The sequence below is a fragment of the Amblyraja radiata genome, chromosome 2 (assembly GCF_010909765.2).
Source record: "Amblyraja radiata isolate CabotCenter1 chromosome 2, sAmbRad1.1.pri, whole genome shotgun sequence".
NCBI classification, from domain to species: Eukaryota; Metazoa; Chordata; class Chondrichthyes; order Rajiformes; family Rajidae; genus Amblyraja; species Amblyraja radiata.
Genome location: NC_045957.1, coordinates 113,251,662 through 113,272,302, shown reverse-complemented (window position 1 = coordinate 113,272,302; position 20,641 = coordinate 113,251,662). Strand labels below are relative to the sequence as shown.

At 44.7% G+C, this 20,641-nt stretch overlaps 1 long non-coding RNA gene across 1 annotated transcript; it reads left to right on the top strand.

Annotated features, from left to right (window-relative positions):
* The first annotated feature begins 204 nt into the window (after positions 1 to 204).
* On the top strand, positions 205 to 18,603 carry LOC116984602. The gene is made up of 3 exons (XR_004415079.1): positions 205 to 251; positions 13,814 to 13,816; positions 18,589 to 18,603. It is a non-coding gene; the product is annotated as an uncharacterized LOC116984602 (long non-coding RNA).
* Positions 18,604 to 20,641: the final 2,038 nt, after the last annotated feature.

Below are 20,641 nucleotides of genomic sequence, written 5' to 3'. Positions count from 1 at the left end.
CCCACACCGACCAACATGTCCCACCTGCCTGCGTTCGGACCATATCCCTCGAATCTTATCCTATCCATGTACTTGTCTAATTGTTTCTTAAACGTTGCAACAGTCCCTACCTTGACTACCTCCTCTGGCAGCTCGTTCCATAACCCACCAACCTTTGTGTGAAAAAGTTACCTCGCAGATTCCTATTAATTCTTTTTCCCCCTCACCTTGAACCTATGTCCTCTGATTCTCAATCCCCCTGCTCTGGACAAGTGACTCTGCGCATACCTGATCTATTCCTCTCATGAGGAATAGATCAGGAGTGCAGAAGGTTAAGGGGGGACTTGATAGAGGTCTTTAAAATGATGAGAGGGATAGACAGAGTTGACGTGGACAAGCTTTTCCCATTGAGAGTAGGGAAGATTCAAACAAGAGGACATGACTTCAGAATTAAGGGACAGAAGTTTAGGGGTAACATGAGGGGGAACTTCTTTACTCAGAGAGTGGTAGCTGTGTGGAATGAGCTTCCAGTGGAAGTGGTGGAGGCAGGTTCGATTTTATCATTTAAAAATAAATTGGATAGGTATATGGATGGGAAAGGAATGGAGGGTTATGGTCTGAGTGCAGGTAGATGGGACTAGGGGAAAATAATTGTTCGGCACGGACTTGTAGGGCCGAGATGGCCTGTTTCCGTGCTGTAATTGTTATATGGTTATATGATTTTATACTTTTCTATAAGATTACCCCTCATCCTTCCGCGCTCCAAGGAATATATTCCCAGCCTGCTCAACCTCCCCCTCTAGCTCAGACCCTCGAGTCCTTGCAACATCCTTGGTACCCTTTCCAACTTGGCAACACCTTTCCTGTAACATGGTGCTCAGAACAGAACACAATTCTCTAAATGCGGCCTCACCAACATCTTCTATAACTTCATCTTTAAAGATCTTTTTTTTAATCTGTTTCTGAGCAATTGTAGAATTTGTCTAATGGTCTAATTTGGCTGCAGTTCAATAGCGAAGGGGAATTAGAAAAATAAATATCAGGGAAATTACAGATAGTTATAAGAATAATAGGGTTGTAATAGTTGATGACTTCAACTTCCCTCATATTGACTGAGATTGCCAAAGTCCAAAGCGTTTGAACGAGGCAGAAATTGTTAATTGCATCCAGGAAAGTTTCCTCAAGGAATTCCCTTCCTATGTACATAAAGCCTACTGGAGAAACATAGAGTCAGTCATACAGCGTGATTAGTACCAGGTGCCAAGGGTTATGGGGAGAAGGCAGGAGAATGGGGTTAGGAGGGAGAGTTAGATCAGTCATGATTGAATGGCCTAAATCTACTATCACATGACCTAATGATCATGGAAACAAGCCATTCAGCCCAACTTGCCCATACCATCCAAATAATAATTTTCCTTGCTATGACTATAACAAAGGAACAAGAAATAAGAAAGAACTGCAGATGCTGGTAAAATCGAAAGTAGACACAAAATGCAGGAGTAACTCAGTGGGTCAAGCAGCATCTCTGGAGAGAAGGAATGGGTGATGTTTCGGGTCAAGACCCTTCTTCAGACTGCGATATAGATAACGGGCTGCGGGTCATTGTACGTGCATAACAGAATTCTATCAGGTCTCCCGTCAACCTGAGACCCTCCAGAGAGGAAAATCCTCTGTCCGGCTTCTCCTTTTGCCTAGTATCCTCTAATCCAAACAGCATGCTGTTAAATCTCTTCTGCTCCTTCTCTGAAACCTCCACATCCTTCCTGTATCGCAACAAGCAGAACTGCACTTAATACTCCAGGGGCGGCCTGACCAAAGTGCTATAAAGCTGCAATATGATTTCCTGACTCTGATACTCAGTGCCCCGATCAATGAAGGCAGGCATACCAAGCATCTTCTTTACCACTCCATCTCCCTGGGTTGCCACTTTCAGTGAGCCGTGACTCAGACTCCAAAATCCCTCTGCACATCAATGATGTTAAGGGTCTCGCCATTAACTGCATACTTTTCTCTTAGGTTCGACCTCTTAAAGTGCAACACCTCACACTTGCCCGGATTGAACGGCATTTCTCCCCCCCCTCCCTTAAATGTAACTGACCTTTATCATGCTGCATCCTTTGTCAGCCTTCACCACTGTCCGCAACTCAACCGATTTTTGTGTTGTCTGCAAACTTACTAACCAACTCCAACAACCAGAATATACCTTTCCACAACTGCCATTTGTCTCTGTTTTTCTCCATGCAGATGCTCATAAGTTCATAGGTTATGGGAACAGGATGAGGCCATTCGGCCCATCAGGTCTGCTCCGCCGTTCAATCATGGTTAATCTATCGTTCACTTTCAACCCCCTTCTCCTGCCTTCTCCCTGTAACCCTGACACCCTCACTATCTATCCCCGCCTTAAAAATATCCATTGACTTGGCCTCCACAGCCTTCTGCGGCAATGAATTCCACAGATTCACCACCCACTCACTAAAGAAATTCCTAATCATTTCCTTTCTACATGCTGCTAGATGCTTTTAGACCTGCTGAACATTTGCGGGGGGGGGGGGGGGGGTTGGGCTATTGTTCCCAAATTGCGGTCTGGATTGCAACATGTTAGGAGAGAAATGTTAAGCTTTATGTGATAAGCTGTATTGTGCAGCTAAATCGAACTGTGAACTCAAGCCTTGATTCCACATTGAGTGGGACAGGACTCAGATGAATTGATTGTTACTGCACATCGAAAGCATGGTTATATTTCAATTTAAATTCAGCTCACATCAGGTGATTGAAAATGACCATGCCAAAGGCTTTTATGTTGAAATGTTATCACCATGGCTTTGGAAAATGTAATTAACGAGTATCAGTTTATATCACTTGTATTACAGACATTTAATAATGCTTCAACTGATGTATAATTCACCATTCTTTGCTGAATGAATTTAACTCTCATAAGCATAGGGTAGGATAAAGAAATGATAAATTATTTAAAATGTGTGTTATTGCACCACGAGGAGATTAAGATAGGAACGTAGACAATAACTACACTGCATGGCAGCACAGCGGTAGAGTTGCTGCCTTACACCATCAGAGACCCAGGTTCCATCCTGGCTACAGGTGCTGTCTGTACGGAGTCTACGTTCTCCCCGTGTCCTGCGTGGGTTTTCTCTGAGATCTTCGGTTTGCTCCCACACTCCAAAGACGTACAGGTTTGTAGGTAAATTGGCTTTGTGTGAATTTAAATTCAGTTTAGTTTGTTGTCACGTGTACCGAGGTTGCGTGCTATCCAGTCAGCAGAAGGACAGTTACAAGATTACAATCAATCCATTTACAGATACATGATAAGGGAATAACGTTAGCCCTAGTGTGTGTAGGATAGTGCTAATGTGCAGGGATCGCTGGTCGGCGCGGACTCGGTGGGCCGAAGGGCCAGTTTCCGCACTGTATCTCTAAACTGAACTAAACTAAAGAAATAACATTTGATCTCAGATGAAACAAAGGAGGGAGGAACAGTGTGTAATTAAAACGGGCTGTATGAATATGAATGCGGTCTGTATCGCAGTGTGGATCGAAGAGATCCTGCTGAGTCCCTGTCTGATTAGCTACAATGCATCTGCTCCGCTTCTCAGTACCCATCTGTAGTGCTGATGCGAATTACATTCCCATTGCATCAATCAGAATAATAACATCCAAAGATGTCAGCCCTGAATGACTGCACATCATTGCAATGTGGCAGAGCGATTGCCAAAGCCTTTTTTCTCAGACATTACGATGGCTATGTTTCTATCCTTTCTCTTTTCGCACTGTGCCATGAATCGCAGACGACATTTAAGTGTAGTAGCTGTCTCATCCTTCCCCCCCCAAGAATGACCAACCTAACCTAATTATGCATCTTTCCCAGGCAGATTATATTAAGATCACGAATACAGCAGAAACTAATGTTAACTTGACACTAAATTAGTTCATAACAATTAAAAAAAAGTAAAATGAAAGCTGCTTCATTCTAAACACACAACATATACTCTCTATCAAGACTTGGAGTGATTCATCGGCTACCTCGCCCACCCCAGTTTGCATTGACGGTGTCAAACTATAGATGGTTGAAAGCTTCAAATTCCCAGGAGTCAATATCACCCAACGACTTCTCCTGTACCACCCTTATTGAAGTAATGGCCAAGAAAGCACACCAACGCCTCTACTTCCTTAGAAGGCTTAGGAGATTTGGCATGTCCCCTACAACTCTCACCAACATCTACAGATGCACCACAGAAAGCATTTTATTGAGATGCATCACCGCTTGGATTAGGAACAGCTCCATCCAAGACCACAAGGAATGACAGCGAATTGTGGACGCAGCCCAGGCCATCACCAACCTCCCTTCTATTGACTCCATTTATACCTCACGCTGCCTCGGCAAGGCCAGCAGCGTAATTAAGGATGAGTCGCACCGAGGCCATTTCTTCTTCTCCCCTCTCCCATCGGGCAAAAGGTACAGAAGTGTCAAAACACACATCTCCAGATTTAGCGTCAAGTTAACATTAGTTTCTGTTGCACTCGTGAGCTTAATATAATTCAGGGACAGTTTCTTCCCAGCTGTTATCAGGCAATTTAACCATCCTACCACAACCAGAGAGCAGTCCTGAACTACTATCTACCTCATTGGAGACCCTTGGACTATCCGTGATCTGACTTTACTGGCTTTGTCTTGCATTAAATGTTATTCACACCATTCCCTTTATCATATATCTGTACACTGTGGACGGCTCAATTGTAATCATGTATTGTCTTTCCGCTAACTTGTTAGCAGGCAACAAAAGCTTTTCATTGTACCTTGGTGCACGTAACAATAAACTAAACTGAACTGCATCGGATACTAATGTTAACTTGACGCTGAATTAGTTTACGACAATAACAAAAGTAAAATAAAAACTGCCTCATTCTAAACACACATAAAATCATAAATTATAGAAACATAGAAACATAGAAAATAGGTGCAGGAGTAGGCCATTCGGCCCTTCGAGCCTGCACCGCCATTCAATATGATCATGGCTGATCATCCAACTCAGTATCCTGTACCTGCCTTCTCTCCATACCCCCTGATCCCTTTAGCCACAAGGGCCACATCTAACTCCCTCTTAAATATAGCCAATGAACTGCCTCAACTACCTTCTGTGGCAGAGAATTCCAGAGATTCACCAAAACCAAGACAGCATCCCAAGAATTATGATTTATGCCTTGCACTGGACACTGGAAGGGAAAAGGAAAAGAGGGAGACCCAAAACCACCTGGCGTCGAACTGTAGAGGAGGAAATGAAAACAATGGACCCGACTTGGGGTAGTGTCCAGAAGCTAGCCCAGAACAGACAGGAGTGGAGGACCTTTGTTACTGCCCTACATGCCAGGAGGCATAATGGGCAGTAAATAAGTAAGTACGTATAGAAACCATAGAAAATAGGTGCAGGAGTAGGCCTTTCGGCCCTTTGAGCCAGCACCGCCATTCAATATGATCATGGCTGATCATCCTAGATCAGTACCCCAGTCCTGCTTTCTCCCCATACTCCCTTGATTCCGTTAGCCCTAAGAGTTTCGGGTCGAGACCCTTCTTCAAACCGAGAGTCAGGGGAAAGGGAAAAAGAGAGATACAGACGGTGATATAGAGAGATATAGAACAAATGAATGAAAGATATGCAAAAAAAGTAACAATGATAAAGGAAACAGGCCATTGCTAGTTGTGAGTCAGGTGAAAACGAATTACAGACAATGAGACGCAACAAGTCGACTTTGAAGCTAGTACGACTTTGGTGGAGGATGGTTGGAGAGAGAGGGGATGCAAGGATCACTGGAAGTTACAAAATTCATACCACCTGGTTGGAAGCTGGGTTGTACTATATTGAAATAGATCAGCCATTATCACATTGAATGGCGGTGCTGGCTGGAAGGGCCAAATGGTCTACTCCTGCACCTATTGTCTATTGTCTATTGTAATTGGATATGGGAATCTGAATGCGATTTATTCAAATTTGATATAACAATTTTCCAGATTAACTAACTATGAAATCAGACATTGTTCTTCAGATCAGAATAACCGATTTGCAATGTCGCTTCAACAAAACACTTTGACTAAACTGATGAGTGAAACAAAACTTCCCAAGAGGTTATGCATATTATATTGATTTGGATCAGGATTTAATATGAGCGATCCATTGATTAATTTTAACCTTTCCTTTTGCCTTGGATGGAATCTTCCTCTGGAGAAATGCATTTTAATGATATCGGCATGACTTGAATCCTGTTAAGGAGTGCAAATTTTCCCAGTCATTTTTTTTCTATGGAGGTTTTCTGTTATATCTTCTGTAGAAGTCATGTACTTCTATTGAGTATAGAGGTTGGGAGGTCATCTTGCAGACGTTCGTCATAGAGTCATGGAGTGAGTGTGGAAACAGGCACTTCAGCCCAACTAGCCCACACCGGCCAACACGTCTCAGCCTAATTCTGCTCCTATCTCTATGATCTTATGATCTTATGAAATAGATTCAGATCCCGTAAAATCGACAGTCCATTTCTCTCCACAGATGCCGACTGACTGTTGATTTTCTCCAGTCGCTTTCCTTGTTTTGCTACATTTCCCCGTGTCTTGATTCTATCAGCTTCTTCCTTGAGTCCATACCTTGAGGCCTCGCAGGACAAGTGAATTCCAAGATTCGTCGCCCTCTGAATGAAGAAATTCCTCCTCATTTCTGTATTAAGTATCATTCACTTTGAAGTCATTTCACAAAAAAAAACTTTTTCACCCAGAGAGTTGTGAATCTGTGGAATTCTTTGCCTCAATTCTCCGGATGCTTTCAAGAGAGAGCTCTTAAAGATAGCAGAGTCAAGGAATATGGGGAGAAGGCAGGAACAGGGTACTGATTATGGATGATCAGCCATGATCACAGTAAATGGCGGTGCTGGCTTGTAGGGCCGAATGGCCTACTCCTGCACCTATTGTCTATTGTTTATTTTGTTAAGTCCAGGAGGATTTAGTATAACTATGACTCTATAAGGGCACAAAGTGCCGGAGTAATTCAGCGGGTCAGGCAGCATCTCTGGAGAACATGAATAGAAGATGTTCTCACCATTTTTGTAAACCAGCATCTGAAGTTCCTTGTTTCTACAGTTGAGACCAGGATTGTGCTGTGATTTGACCTCACTATTTCACTTACCTGGGCTTTTTAATTCGCAGAAGCAAATTAGTGGACGAAAGACTATTTTTATTGGTTGAGAATGTACTGGCAAAGGAAGGCATGGGTGACAGAGAACGGAAGATTCCACTTTAAGTGTGACACCTCTTTATCCAAATGCAATCCCTTTAATTCCCCTTCCCATTCCCACACTGACCTTTCTGTCCTGGGCCTCCTCCATTGTCAGAGTGAGCCCAGCGCAAATTGGAGGAACAGTACCTCATATTTTGTTTGGGCAGCTTACACCCCAGCGGCATGAACTTTGATTTCTCTAACTTCAAGTAACCCTTCCTTTCCCTCTCTCTCCATCCCTCCCCCACCCAGGTTGTACCAGCTTCCAAGTCGTCTTGCTGAGACTCATTGTCTACACTCGTCTTCATCTAGACCACAACTAACAGCCCGTTTCCTTGATCTTTGTAACTTTTTTGCATATCTTTCATTCATTTGTTCTATATCTCTCTCCATCACCGTCTAAATCTCTCATTTCCCTCTCCCCTGACTCTCAGTCTGAAGAAGGGTCTCGACCCGAAACATCACCTATTCCTCCAGATTGCCTCCAGAAACAACTGAGATCTATATTTGCATGAAAGGACGTAAAGACGTTGTCTGTAATGGGGAAAGTTATGTGTCGGAAGGAACGGCAGGAGCTGCTTTATACCGAATATAGACACAAAATGCTGGAGCAACTCAGTGGGACATGCAGCATCTCTGGAGAGAAGGAATGCATGACGTTTCGGGCCGAGACCCTTCTTCAGACAAGTTTCGGGTCGAGACCCTTCTTCAGAGTCTGAAGTAGCTTCTCATCCGAAAAGGTCACCCATTCCTTCTCTCCAGAGATGCTGCCTGTCCCGCTGAGTTACTCCAGCTTTTTGTGTCTATCTTCGGTTTAAACCAGCATCTGCGCTTTCTTCCCACACATTTTGTCTGCTCCAGTCTTGTGTGGGCTAGTTGCTTTTAAGACGTGTTTAATAGCTTTTGCTATTTCTGCAGCCCCAAGAGCCGCTGCATTTCGAGAATCGCAATACTACTTGTGCCTTGAGAATAGTCCTAATCTCTCTCCAACAAAGATAGTAAAATGCATTTCCATGTGAAAAGTAGCATCGGACGCGCAGATGGTAGATTTTGATCCGTGTGTGAATATAGTGTGGTTTTGCATGTGGAAAAAAAACCCCCTCCCCCCCCCCCCCCCACCTCCGGAATGGGTTTATTTTAAACAACCATTGGTGTTTCCTCTGCAGAATAGTTAACTCCCATGTTTTATCTTTACAGTTCGCAATCTGAGGCTGACTGAAAGCGAGCCCTTCTCTTTATCTGCGTGTGACCGCTGTCATCAGAGATATTTCCAATCAAGAGGGTGGCACGGTGGCACAGCGATAGTCGCTGCCTTACAGCGCCACGGTGTCAGGGGTTATGATCCAGACACATGTGTCAGAGGGTAGTGAATCTGTGGAATTCTTTGCCAAAGAAGGCTGTGGAGGCCAAGTCAATGGATATTTTTAAAGCAGAGATACAGTAGATAGACTCTTGATTAGTACGTAGTAGATAGTAGTAGTAGTAGTAGTAGTAGTAGTCGGTCATGACTGACCATGGGCGATGCATCCTAGTTTGCAGGTGATGTGCGGTCGGATGCAAGCCTGGGCGATGTCACATGGAGGACAGGCTGTTGCCCATGCAGAGTGAGGTTGTAGACAACGACGAACTGCCTTAGGGGCTCCGGATTTTCTTGAGGTTTATTCCAGAAGCCTTTTCCATGACTGGATTGGCCACAAGGCAGTGGAGGTTTTAAATCAGAGTTTTCCCTCTCCTAGATGGACCGCCTTCCCAGGCTGACGAGCCCCATTTGCCCGAGACTCATGGGGGCAGGAGCGTCTACCTTCCCGTGCAGGTTTATAGCACCTGCCCGCTGCCCACTGTACTGGTGTCAGGGGTTATGGGGAGAAGGCAGGAGAATGGGGTTAGGAGGGAGAGATAGATAAGCCATGATTGAATGGCGGAGTAGACGTGATGGGCCGACTGGCCTAATGCTACTCCTATCTCTCTTATGACCTTATGACCTATGAGACCCGGGTTTGATCCTGACTACAGGTGCAGTCTGTACAGAGTTTGTACGTTCTCCCTGTGATCTGCGTGGGTTTTCTCCGGGTGCTCTGGTTTCCCTCCACACTCCAAAGACGTACAGGTTTGTAGGTAAATTGGCTTTGGTAAAGTTGTAAATTGTCCCTAGTGTGTTCAGGATCGCGTTAGTGTGCGGAGATCGCCGGTCGGTGGGCCGATGGGCCTGTTTCCACACCATATCTCTAAACTAGAACACGAAAATAAAAGTATTGGATAGTTTCAATTTTGGGTTCTCGTATCAAATCACATTGGATTTGCAGTGCCAAGCATCCCAGTGGGGATATGCTGCCATTTAAGGAGTAACTGATCTTTTTTCTATCAATTGACCCTATTAGCTTGCCAATGTCCCTTAAATGCATCACTTTTATGCTCCTTCCATCCCGGCCACACGCAAACTGGAGGAACAGCACCTCATAGTCGTAAAATAAATTTTATGTCAAAGGGGGGACCAGTCGGCATTTTTTCGGCGACCTGTTACGACTATGGCGGTCGCCGGCAGTCGCCTAAAATTAGTCTAAGTGGGACAGGTCCATGAGCTTTTAATACAATTTCACTGGTTACAATTGAACAGTGGACTCTAATATTTTGGGTAGCACAAGGGTGCAGCTGTTAGCTGCTGCCTCACTACGCCGGAGACCCAGGTTCAATCCTGATTTCCAGTGCTGTCTGCGTGGAGTTTGCACGTTCCCCTGTGACTGTGTGGGGCACTTCGGGCACTTTGGTTTTCTCCCACATTCCATAGATGTGCAGATTTGAAGGCTAATAGGTCTCTATAAATGACTCATAAGATCATAGGAGAGATAGGAGCAGAATTAAGCCATTGGGCCCATCAAGTCTACTCCGCCATTCAATCCTGGCTGATCTATCTCTCCGTCCTAACCCCATTCTCCTGCCTTCTCCCCATAACCCCTGACACCCGTACTAATCAAGAATCTATCTATCTCTGCCTTAAAAATATCCACTGACTTGGCCTCCACAGCCTTCAGTGGCAAAGAATTCCACAAATTCACCACCGTCTAACTAAAGAAATATCCATCCTAAAAGAACGTCCTTTAATTCTGATGCTGTGACCTTTAGTGCTAGACTCTCCCACTCGTGGAAACATCCTCTCCACATCTACTCTATCCAAGCCTAGTGTGGCTCCTAGTGTGTAGGCTGCGGATGAGAAAGTGGGGTAGCATAGGAATGGTGTGAATGGGGGATCGACTCAACTACCTCCACCGGAAGCTCGTTCCATACACCCACCACCCTTTGTGTGGAAAAGTTACTCCTCCCTGAGTCACATCCAACTTCAATCCTCCCTCAATCCCAAACTCCAGTCATGTTCATAAGTGACAGGAGCAGAATTAGGCCATTCGGCCCATCAGGTCTGCTCCGCCATTCAATCGTGGCTGATTTATCTCTCTCTCCTAACCCCATTCTCCTGCCTTCTCCCCATAACCCTGACACCCATATTAATCAGGAATCTATGTCTCTCTGCCTTAAAAATACCCATTGATATTTGCAGTCCATGCAAATCCCCATCACCTCAAGGCCAAATTCTCAATCTTCATCTTTCAAGCTTGCTCTAAGGAGGGAAGACCTCTGATTAAAGTAAGTATGTGTGACCTTACCAACTGCTCATGCTCTCTGGGGTTTTGCATGCATTGGATTTTGCAAATAGACAGGCTTTTAAAGAAAGCAATTGTTGATCCTCTGTGTACAGTATACCCAATGCTCCTTGCACAGTGTTAATGAACTTCTAGGCTGTAAAGTCAATTCATATCAGACTTATTTTAATTCAAGAATTTACAATCAACAATAAACATTCATGTAGTATTATGGTTGTAATATAAAAATCTTTACCATGGGAATCCTTCAAATATTAAAAGCAATTTGTAATGAAAAATAATAAGGAATCCGTAATGTAAATTGTCTTTTATTTGCTGGATGACAAGAGTAATTGAATGTTACAATTTCCAGCATTTTACATGGGAGCCACAAACATTAACAGTGAATTGATGGATGTGACTTAATTATGTAAAGTGTGTTGTTATTTAATTCTGTAATACATTCAGACACAACCGATGATCTTAATGATTTATGAGCTCACTTGTGGATTTTCTAAGTAAAGGTCATGGAAGATGTTTCTGAATTCATTGATCTGGTCGATTACTGAATCCTCTTCTTCTACTCAGACGGTCCATGAGCATCAAGGATGACACATAAGGTCGTAAGGGCCAAATGGCCTACTCCTGCACCTATTGTCCATTGTAAGTTCTAGGTACAGAATTAGGCCATTCGGCCCATCAAGTCTGCTCCGCCATTCAATCATGGCTGATGTAGCTTTCCCTCTCAGCCCCATTCTCCTGCCTTCTCCCCATAAGCCCTGACACTAATCAAGAATTTGTCAATCTGTGGCATAAAAATACCCACTCACCCCGACGCCGACACTCTCCGACACAATTTGGGACAATTTACAATTTTACTGAAGCCAATTAACCTACAAACCTTTGGAGCGTGGTCGGAAACCGGAGAACCAGGAGAAAACCCATGTGGTCACAGGGTGAAGGCACAAACTCCGTAAAGACAGCAGCCATAGTGAGGATCAGACCCTGGTCTCTGGCTCCACTACGCCATCCAAATTTTCAGTGAATTTCCTGAGAATTTCTCATTTGTGTGAGGTATTGTGTTTTGGGAAGTCTAACATGGGCAGGACCTACACAGTGAATGGTGGGGCTCTGGGGAGTGGTGTAGAGCAGAGGGATCTAGGAGTGCAGGTGCATGGTTCCTTGAAGGTGGGGTCAAAGGTGGTCAAAAACGCATTTGGCACATTGGCCTTCATCAGTCAGAGTATAGAGTATAGAAGTTGGGAGGTCATGTTGCAGTTGCATAAGACATTGGTTTCAAGGTCAGTTTATTGTCACATGCACCAATTGAGTTGAGGCCACATTTTGAGTATTGTGTTACGTTCTGGGCACCATGTTATAGGAAAGATATTGTCAAGCTGGAAAGGGTACAGGGAATATTTACAAGGATATTGCCAGGGCTAGGGGATCGTAAGGTCATGAGGGTCATAAGTGATAGGAGTAGAATTAGGCCATTCGGCCCATCAAATGTACTATGCCATTCAATCATGGCTGATCTATCGCTCCCTCCTAATCCTATTCTCCTGCCTTCTCCCCATAACCTCTGACACCTATACTAATCAAGAATCTATCTATCTATCTATCTATCTATCTATCTATCTATCTATCTATCTATCTGTCTGTCTGTCTGTCTGTCTGTCTGTCTGTCTGTCTGTCTGTCTGTCTGTCTGTCTGTCTGTCTGTCTGTCTGTCTGTCTGTCTATCTATCTATCAAAGTCAGCATGGATTTATGAAAGGTAAATCATGTCTGACGAATCTTATAGAATTTTTCGAGGATGTAACTAGTAGAGTGGATAAGGGAGAACCAGTGGATGTGTTATATCTGGACTTTCAGAAGGCTTTCGACAAGGTCCCACATAAGAGATTAGTATACAAACTTAAAGCACATGGTATTGGGGGTTCAGTATTGATATGGATAGAGAACTGGCTAGCAGACAGGAAGCAAAGAGAAGGAGTAAACGGGTCCTTTTCACAATGGCAGGCAGTGACTAGTGGGGCACCGCAAGGCTCAGTGCTGGGACCCCAGCTATTTATAATATATATTAATGATTTGGACAAGGGAATTGAATGCAACATCTCCAGGTTTGCGGATGACACGAAGCTGGGGAGCAGTGTTAGCTGTGAGGAGGATGCTAGGAGGCTGCAAGGTGAATTGGATAGGCTGGGTGAGTGGGAAAATGCATGGCAGATGCAGTATAATGTGGATAAATGTGAGGTTATCCACTTTGGTGGCAAAAACAGGAAAGTAGACTATTATCTGAACGGTGGCCGATTAGGAAAAGGGGAGATGCAACGAGACCTGGGTGTCATGGTACACCAGTCATTGAAAGTAGGCATGCAGGTGCAGCAGGCAGTGAAGAAAGCGAATGGTATGTTAGCATTCATAGCAAAAGGATTTGAGTACAGGAGCAGGGAGATTCTACTGCAGTTGCACAGGGTCTTGGTGAGACAACACCTGGAGTATTGCGTACACTTTTGGTCTCTTAATCTGAGGAAAGACATTCTTGCCATAGAGGGAGTACAGAGAAGGTTCACCAGACTGATTCCTGGGATGTCAGGACTTTCATATGAAGAAGGACTGGATAGACTCGGCTTGTACTCGTTAGAATTTAGAAGATTGAGGGGGGATCTTATAGAAACTTACAAAATTCTTAAGGGGTTGGACAGGCTAGATGCAGGAAGATTGTTCCTGATGTTGGGGAAGTCCAGAACAAGGGGTCACAGTTTAAGGATAAGGGGGAAATCTTTAAGGACCGAGATGAGAAAAACATTTTTCACACAGAGAGTGGTGAATCTCTGGAATTCTATCCCGCAGAAGGTAGTTGAGGCCATTTCATTAGCTATATTTAAGAGGGAGTTAGATGTGGCCCTTGTGGCTAAAGGGATCAGGGGGTATGGAGAGAAGGCAGGTACAGGATACTGAGTTGGATGATCAGCCATGATCATATTGAATGGTGGTGCAGGCTCGAAGGGCTGAATGGCCTACTCCTGCACCTAATTTCTATGTTTCTATCTATCTATCTATCTGTCTATCTATCTGTCTGTCTGTCTGTCTGTCTGTCTGTCTGTCTGTCTGTCTGTCTGTCTGTCTGTCTGTCTGTCTGTCTGTCTGTCTGTCTATCTATCTATCTATCTATCCCATCAAAATATCCACTGACGGCCTCCACAGCCTTCTGTGGCAAATAATTTCACAGATTCACTACCCTCTGACTAAAGAAATTTCTCCTCAATAGACAATAGGTGCAGGACAGAATAGACGATAGGGTGCAATTCGGCCCTTCGAGCCAGCACCGCCATTCATTGTGATCATGGCTGATCATCCCCAATCAGTACCCCGTTCCTGCCTTCTCCCCATTTCCCCTGACTCCGCTATTTTTAAGAACCCTATCGAGCTCTCTCTTGAAAGCATCCAGAGAACCTGCCTCCACCGCCCTCTGAAGCACAGAATTCCACAGACTCACCACTCTCTGTGAGAAAAAGTGTTTCCTGTTCTCCGTTCTAAATGGCTTACTCCTTATTCTTAAACTGTGGCCCCTGGTTCTGGTTTCCCCCAACATCGGGAACTTGTTTCCTGCTTCTAGCGTGTCCAAGCCCTTAATAATCTTTATTAATAATCCCTTAATAATCTTATATGTTTCAATGAGATACCCTCTCATCCTTCAAAATTCCAGAGTATACAAGCCCAGCTACTCCATTCTATCAACATATGACAGTCCCGCCATCCCGGGAATTAACCTTGTGAACCTACACTGCACTCCCTCAATAGTAAGAATGTCCTTACTGAAATTTGGAGACCAAAACTGCACACAATACTCCAGGTGTGGTCTCACTAGGGCCCTGTGCAACTGCAGAAGGACCTATTTGCTCCTATACTCAACTCCTCTTGTTATGGTGGCCAACATGCCATTAGCTTTCTTCACTCTCTGCTGTACCAGCATGCTTACTTTCAGTGACTGATGAACAAGGACCCCCAGATCTCATTGTACTTCCCTTTTTCCCAACTTGACACCATTCAGATAATTATCTGCCTTCCTATTTTTGCCACCAAAGTGGATAATCTCACATTTATCCACATTAAACTGCATGTGCCATGTATCTGCCCACTCACCCAACCTGTCCAAGTCACCCTGCATCCTCATAGCATCCTCCTCATTCACATTGCCACCCAGCTTCGTGTCATCTGCAAATTTGCTAATGTTACTTTTAATCCCTTCATCTAAATCATTAATATATATTGTTAAAAGCTGCGGTCCCAGCACCGAGCCTTGCGGTACCCCACTACTTACTGCCTGCCATTCTGAAAGAGAACCGTTAATCCCTACTCTTTGTTTCCTGTCTGCCAACCAATTTTCTATCCATGCTAATAGACAATAGACAATAGGTGCAGGAGTAGGCCATTCAGCCCTTCAAGTCAGCCATTCAATGTGATCATGCCTGATCATCCCCAATTAGTGCCCCGTTCCTGCCTTCTCCTCATATCCCCTGACTCCTCTATCTTTAGGATGTCAGCACCCTACCCCTAATACCATGTGTTCTAATTTTGCCCACTAATCTCCTCTGTGGGATCTTATCAAATGCTATCTGAAAGTCCAGGTACACTACATCCACTGGCTCTCCCTTGTCCATTTTCCTAGTTACATCCTCAAAAAATTCCAGAAGATTAGTCAAGAATGATTTCCCCATCGTAAAACCATGCTGTCTCGGACCGATCCTGTTACTGCTATCCTTCCTTAAAGCATGTCCTTTAATTCAAAGGCTAGTACTGACCTCCAGTACTAGCCTTTCCCACTAGTGGAAGCATCCTCTCCACATCCCCTCTATCCAAGGCTTTCACTTTCTTTATGTTTCAATGAGGTCCTCTCTCATTCTTCTAAACTCTAGCAATGACAGTCTCTGTGCCGACAAACGCTCATCATAGGTTAACCTACTTATTCCTGGGATCATTGTTGTAGATTACGGAGAGTCGGATTGTCAAGGAGGACTCTCTCCAACTTCTACAGGTGCACAGTAGAGAGCATGCTGACCGGTTGCATCGTGGCTTGGTTCGGCAACTTGAGCACCCTGGAGAGGAAAAGACTACAAAAAGTAGTAAACGCTGCCCAGTCCATCATCGGCTCTGACCTTCCTTCCATCGAGGAGATCTATCGCAGTCACTGCCTCAAAAAGGCTGGCAGTATCATCAAGGACCCACACCATCCTGGCCACACACTCATCTCCCCACTACCTTCAGGTAGAAGGTGCAGGAGCCTGAAGACTGCAATTCCGGAAGTGGCGGCACTGTGAAACGGCTGCGGCTCGCCTGCAGTCTGTCTGTTTTTACTTTATTGTGTTCTTTTTTTTGTCTTGTTCAGTTAAACATTTGGTTATCAGGTTGTGTTATGTGTGGGGGGGGGGCTGAAACAGGGCTTTCTGTCTCTCCCTTCGGGGGAATGCGACTTTCTTGTCATATCCCCCTTCTCTTCCCCCGTCTGAGCTGAGGCCTAATGGCGGAGCTGGCGGCCTCCAACCTGCGACCGACCTCGAGGATCCGGAGGTAGAGCCAGCGAGTACTCGAGCTGGCCGTCTTCGAGCTACGGCGGTGTTCGGGCAGCAGCACGACTCGGCGCTCCGGTGAGGGTGGACGGCGCGGGGCTGAGACACTCCTGTGAGGGCGGCCCAGCTCCCGGCTGGAAGGCACTCCCGTGTGGGCGGCCCGGTGCGGGGCTGGAAGGCGCTCACGTGGGGGCAGCCCGGTGCGGGGCTGGAAGGCGCTCCAGTGTGGGCGGCCCGGTGTGGGGCTGGAAGGCACTCACGTGGGGGCAGCCCGGTGCGGGGCTGAGACGCTCCCGTGTGGGCGGCCCGGTGCGGGGCGGAGACGGTGCTCCGGTGGCTGAGGCGGAGTTCTGGCGGCGGCGACCTGAATCCGGGGCTCGGCCGCGGGCCAGTGGACGACATCGTCGGGAGCTCGCGGGTCACAGGTTGATGCCTGTTTTCCGGAGCTCCCGTGGCAACAACTGCGTCCGCTGGACTGGAGGGCGGCAGCTTCGACCACCCCCGGGCCGCGGAGCTTGAACCGCGGGGCTGACTTACCATCGCCCGATGGGGTATCGCCTCAGCGCAGAGGGAGAAGAGGAGGGAAGAGACAGTAACTCTAAGACTTTTGCCTCCATCACAGTGAGGAGGTGCTTGGTGAACTCACTGTGGTGGATGTTAATTTGTGTTTATTGTGTGTTGTTTATTATTACATGTATGGCTGCAGGCAACGACATTTCGTTCAGACCGAAAGGTCTGAATGACAAATAAAGGATTCAATTCAATTCAATTCAATTCAATGACCAGGTTCAGGAACAGCTACTTCCCCACAGCCATCAGGCTTTTAAACTTGGCTCGGACAAAACTCTGAACATTAATAGCCCATTATTTGTTATTTGCACTTTATCAGTTTATTTATTCATGTGTGTATATATTTATATAATGGTATATGGACACACTGATCTGTTCTGTAGTCATGCCTACTATGTTCTGTTGTGCTGAAGCAAAGCATGAATTTAATTGTCCTATCAGGGACACATGTCAATAAACTCTCTTGAATCTTGAATCTTGAATCTAAATCTCTCTGGACCCTCTCCAGAGCCAGCACATCATTCCTCAGATATGGTGCTCAAATTTCCTCACAATATTCCAAATGGGGCCTTACAAGCGCCTTATAGAGCCTCAGCATTACATCCCTGTTTTTATATACAATCACTCTTGAAATAAATGCTAGTATTGAGTTTGCTTTCCTCACTAACGATTCGACTTGCAGATTAACTTTTTGGGAATCCTGCACCAGCATTCCCAAGTCCCTTTGCACCTCCGAGTTCTAGTTTCTCTCCCCATTTGGAAAATAGTGTACGCTTTTATTCCTACTCGGAAATTGCATGACTCCACACTTTGCTACACTATATTCCATCAACAGCTACGCTTGCCCCATCTGCCCATGTTTTGTCCATATCCCTCCAAACCTGTCCAATCCATGTACCTGTCTAACTGTTTCTTAAACGTTGGGATAGTCCCAGCCTCAACTACCTCCTCTGGCAGCTCATTCCATACATCCACTACCCTTTGTGTGAAAATGGTTTATACTCTCTAGAATTTAGGAGATTGAGAGGGGATCTTATAGAAACTTACAAAATTCTTAAGGGGTTGGACAGGCTAGATGCAGGAAGATTGCTCCCGATGTTGGGGAAGTCCAGGACAAGGGGTCACAGCTTAAGGATAAGGGGGAAATCCTTTAAAACCGAGATGAGAAGAACTTTTTTCACACAGAGAGTGGTGAATCTCTGGAACTCCCTGCCACAGAGGGTAGTCGAGGCCAGTTCATTGGCTATATTTAAGAGGGAGTTAGATGTGGCCCTTGTGGCTAAGGGGATCAGAGGGTATGGAGAGAAGGCAGGTACGGGATACTGAGTTGGATGATCAGCCATGATCATATTGAATGGCGGTGCAGGCTCGAAGGGCCGAATGGCCTACTCCTGCACCTAATTTCTATGTTTCTATGTTACCCCTCGGATTCCTATTAAATCTTTTCCCCTTCACCTTAAAAAGTTACCCCTCGGATTCCTATTAAATCTTTTCCCCTTCTTTTCCACCTTCCCCCTTCACCTATGTCCTCTGGTCCTCAATTCACCTACTCTAGGCAAGAGACTCTGTGTGTCTACCCCATCTATTCCTCTCATGATTTTATACTCTGTTGCAACTGTTAGTGGATGGCTAGTTTCTAGACTGGCACTGGATGTAAAAAGAATCTTAAGAATGTAAAAAGAATGTAAAAAGAATCTTAAGAAATAAATTAGAAAAACTAAAAGAAGATATGAGGTTGCTTTGGCAAGTAAGGTGAAAGTAAATCCAAAGGGTTTCTACAGCTATATTAATAGCAAAAGGAAAACGAGGGATAAAATTGGTCCATTAGAGAGTCAGAGTGGACAGCTATCTGCAGAGCCAAAAGCGATGGGGGAGATATTGAGCAATTTCTTTTCTTCGGTATTCGCCAAGGAGAAGGATATTGAATTATGTGAGGTAAGGGAAACAAGTAGATTAGCTATGGAAACTATGAGATTCAAAGAAGAGGAAGTACTGACACTTTTGAAAAATATAAAAGTGGATAAGTCTCCAGGTCCGGACAGGATATTCCCTAGGACATTGAGGGAAGTTAGTGTAGAAATAGCAGGGGCTATGACAGAAATATTTCAAATGTCATTAGAAACGGGAATAGTGCCGGAGGATTGGCGTACTGCGCATGTTGTTCCATTGTTTAAAAAGGATTTTAAGAGTAAACCTAGCAATTATAGACCTGTTAGTTTGATGTCAGTGGAGGGCAAATTAATGGAAAGGATACTTAGAGATAATATATATAAGCATCTGGATAAACAGTGTCTGATTAGGAACAGTCAACATGGATTTGTGCCTGGAAGATCATGTTTGACTAATCTTCTTGAATTTTTTTAAGAGGTTACTCGGGAAATTGATGAGGGTAAAGCAGTGGATGTTGTATATATGGACTTCAGTAAGGCCTTTGACAAGGTTCCTCATGGAAGGTTGGTTAAGAAGGTTCAATTGGTGGGTATTAATGGTGGAGTAGCAAGATGGATTCAACAGTGGCTGAATGGGAGATGCCAGAGAGTAATGGTGGATGGCTGTTTGTCAGGTTGGAGGCCAGTGACTAGTGAGGTGCCACAGGGATCTGTGTTGGGTCCACTGTTGTTTATCATGTACATCAATGATCTGGATGATGGTGTGGTAAATTGGATTAGTAAGTATGCAGATGATACTAAGATAGGTGGTGGTGTGGATAATGAAGTAGATTTTCAAAGTCTACAGAGAGATTTAGGCCAGTTGGAAGAGTGGGCTGAAAGATGGCAGATGGAGTTTAATGCTGATAAGTGTGAGGTGCTACATCTTGGCAGGACAAATCAAAATAGGACGTACATGGTAAATGGTAGGGAATTGAGGAATGCAGTTGAACAGAGGGATCTAGGAATAACTGTGCACAGTTCCCTGAAGGTGGAATCTCATGTAGATAGGATGGTAAAGAAAGCTTTTGGTGTGCTGGCCTTTATAAATCAGAGCATTGAGTATAGAAGTTGGGATGTAATATTAAAATTGTACAAGGCATTGGTGAGGCCAATTCTGGAGTATGGTGTACAATTTTGGTCGCCTAATTATAGGAAGGATGTCAACAAAATAGAGAGAGTACAGAGGAGATTTACTAGAATGTTGCCTGGGTTTCAGCAACTAAGTTACAGAGAAAGGTTGAACAAGTTAGGTCTTTATTCTTTGGAGCGCAGAAGGTTAAGGGGGGACTTGATAGAGGTCTTTAAAATGATGAGAGGGATAGACAGAGTTGACGTGGATAAGCTTTTCCCACTGAGAGTAGGGAAGATTCAAACAAGAGGACATGACTTGAGAATTAAGGGACAGATGTTTAAGGGTAACATGAGGGGGAACTTCTTTACTCAGAGAGTGGTAGCTGTGTGGAATGAGCTTCCAGTGAAGGTGGTGGAGGCAGGTTCGATTTTATAATTTAAAAATAAATTGGATAGTTATATGGATGGGAAAGGAATGGAGGGTTATGGTCTGAGTGCAGGTAGATGGGACTAGGGGAGAATACGTGTTCGGCACGGACTAGAAGGGCCGAGATGGCCTGTTTCCATGCTGTAATTGTTATATGGTTATATATGGTTATATGTATAAAGTGAC